A 3,619-nucleotide genomic window follows, 5' to 3' on the forward strand; every position below is an offset into this window, starting at 1 on the left:
TTTTCCACTCTTTTGGGACATTATGCTTGTATCGTGTATATCTTAAATCTTCACCTTTGCAAAGCCATTAACTCATCTCGCACTGGTAACCACCAAGGACATTTTAAAGGAATGTGTCATGAGAAAAGGACCTAATTTTTAAGTCAGGATTTATATATATAAAAATATAAACCATGTTTTCTTTCCATATTAAAATACATTACAATAAAGAATCTTGCAATTTTTTAAATTTGCAACTAAGCCCAATACTAGACTCATACTTCCTATTCTGAACAGGAAGCTGTACTGACAGACTGACTTACTGGGTTTCACAGAAGAGCTTTTTCTAGGTATGTTCTAATCTGGGCAGGTGGAGCTGTGACATCCTCTATTGTGAATGGTGGATCCTGTGTTATCTACTGTCTATAGCGAAGACGTGAAGGCGTAAAATGACAACGCCCATTGTGAGTGGTGGATCCAGTGTTATCAATGTGTTTCATTAAACTTCTGAAAAGTTTTCTATGCAGAACAAGAATGTTCAGCCAAAAATTAATTTCAGAGGCCCATTACAAAACTGCAAGATTTCATAGAATCATAGAATCATAGAATGGTTGAGTTGGAAGGGACCTCCTGGGTCATCTGGTCCAACCCCCTGCTCAAAGCAGGATTCACTAGATCATCTCAGACAGATGTCTGTCCAGCCTCTGTTTGAAGACGTCCATTGAAGGGGAACTCACCACCTCTCGTGGCAGCCTGTTCCACTCATTAATCACCCTAACTGTCAAAAAGTTTTTTCTAATATCTAATCTGTGTCTCCTCCCATTTAGTTTCATCCCATTGCTTCTAGTCTTTCCTTGTGCAAATGAGAATAAAGATGATCCTTCTACAATGTGACAGCCCTTGACATATTTGTAGACAGCTATTAAGTCTCCTCTCAGTCTTCTTTTTTGCAAGCTAAACATTCCCAAATCCTGCAACCGTTCCTCATAGGACATGGTTTGCAGACCAGTCACCATTCTGGTCGCTCTTCTCTGAACTTGCTCCAGTTTGTCTATGTCTTTTTTAAAATGTGGTGCCCAAAACTGTACACAGTATTCCAGATGAGGTCTGACCAAAGAGGAGTAAAGACCGATAATGACTTCACGTGATCTAGACTGTATGCTTCTGTTAATACATCCCAGAATTGTATTTGCCTTTTTTGCTGCTGCATCACACTGTTGACTCATGTTTAGTCTATGATCTATTAGTATACCTAAGTCTTTTTCACATGTACTGTTGCTTAGCTCTATTCCTCCCATTCTGTATATGCTTTTTTCATTTTTATTGCCCAGATGTAGTACTTTGCATTTTTCCCTGTTAAAAACCATTCTGTTGGTTGCTGCCCACTGCTCCAGTTTATTTAGGTCTTTTTGAATCCTCTCTCTCTCTTCTCTAGTATTAGCTATTCCTCCTAGCTTTGTGTCATCAGCAAATTTAATCAGTTTACCCTCAATTCCTTCATCTAAATCATTGATAAAGATGTTGAACAATACAGGTCCCAGGACGGAGCCCTGTGGTACCCCACTTGAGACATTCATCCAGCTGGATGTGAAGCCATTTACAACCACCCTTTGAGTCCGATCACTAAGCCAGTTATGAATCCACCTAACAGTTGCCTGGTCCATTGCATACTTGGTCATTTTTTCAATAAGGATGGTGTGAGATACTTTGTCAAATGCTTTGCTGAAGTCAAGATATACTATATCTACAGCATTTCCCTGATCCACCCAGTCAGTGATTCTGTCATAGAAGGAATTTGAATCTGACATGCTCTGATGACACATTTCTCTTTAACACACATATATATACACACACACACACACACACACATTACATACACACACACATATACAGTACAGACCAAAAGTTTGGACACACCTTCTCATTTAAAGGTTTTTCTGTATTTTCATGACTATGAAAATTGTACATTCACACTGAAGCAATCAAAACTGTGAATTAACACATGTGGAATTATATACTTAACAAAAAAGTGTGAAACAACTGAAAATATGTCATATTCTAGGTTCTTCAAAGTCACCACCTTTTGCTTTGATGACTGCTTTGCACACTCTTGGCATTCTCTTGATGAGCTTCCAGAGGTAGTCACCGGAAATGGTCTTCCAACAATCTTGAAGGAGTTCCCAGAGATGCTTAGCACTTGTTGGCCCTTTTGCCTTCACTCTGCGGTCTAGCTCACCCCAAACCATCTCGATTGGGTTCAGGTCTGGTGACTGTGGAGGCCAGGTCATCTGGCGTAGCACCCCATCACTCTCGTTCTTGGTCAAATAGCCCTTACACAGCCTGGAGGTGTCTTTGGGGTCATTGTCCTGTTGAAAAATAAATGATGGTCCAACTAAATGCAAACTGGATGGAATAGCATGCCGCTGCAAGATGCTGTGGTAGCCATGCTGGTTCAGTATGCCTTCAATTTTGAATAAATCCCCAACAGTGTCACCAGCAAAGCACCCCCACACCATCACACCTCCTCCTCCATGCTTCACGGTGGGAACCAGGCATGTAGAGTCCATCCGTTCACCTTTTCTGCGTCGCACAAAGACACAGTGGTTGGAACCAAAGATCTCAAATTTGGACTCATCAGACCAAAGCACAGATTCCCACTGGTCTAATGTCCATTCCTTGCGTTCTTTAGCCCAACCAAGTCTCTTCTGCTTGTTGCCTGTCCTTAGCAGTGGTTTCCTAGCAGCTATTTTACCATGAAGGCCTGCTGCACAAAGTCTCCTCTTAACAGTTGTTGTAGAGATGTGTCTGCTGCTAGAACTCTGTGTGGCATTGACCTGGTCTCTAATCTGAGCTGCTGTTAACCTGCAATTTCTGAGGCTGGTGACTCGGATAAACTTATCCTCAGAAGCAGAGGTGATTCTTGGTCTTCCTTTCCTGGGGCGGTCCTCATGTGAGCCAGTTTCATTGTAGCGCTTGATGGTTTATGCAACTGCACTTGGGGACACTTTCAAAGTTTGCCCAATTTTTCGCACTGACTGACCTTCATTTCTTAAAGTAATGATGGCCACTCGTTTTTCTTTACTTAGCTGCTTTTTTCTTGCCATAATACAAATTCTAGCAGTCTATTCAGTAGGACTATCAGCTGTGTATCCACCTAACTTCTGCACAACACAACTGATAGTCCCAACCCCATTTATAAGGCAAGAAATCCCACTTATTAAACCTGACAGGGCACACCTGTGAAGTGAAAATCATTTCCGGTGACTACCTCTTGAAGCTCATCAAGAGAATGCCAAGAGTGTGCAAAGCAGTCATCAAAGCAAAAGGTGGCTACTTTGAAGAACCTAGAATATAAGACATATTTTCAGTTGTTTCACACTTTTTTGTTAAGTATATAATTCCACATGTGTTAATTCATAGTTTTGATGCCTTCAGGGTGAATGTACAATTTTCATAGTCATGAAAATACAGAAAAATCTTTAAATGAGAAGGTGTGTCCAAACTTTTGGTCTGTACTGTATACACACACATTATATATATATATATATATATATATATATATATATATATATATATATATATATATATATATATATACACATATACCTATACACACATACACACACACCCACACATATAC

This window comes from Phyllobates terribilis, unplaced genomic scaffold, assembly GCF_046119375.1.
Source record: "Phyllobates terribilis strain yellow unplaced genomic scaffold, ASM4611937v1 Scaffold_12__6_contigs__length_324123572, whole genome shotgun sequence".
Lineage (NCBI taxonomy): Eukaryota > Metazoa > Chordata > Amphibia > Anura > Dendrobatidae > Phyllobates > Phyllobates terribilis.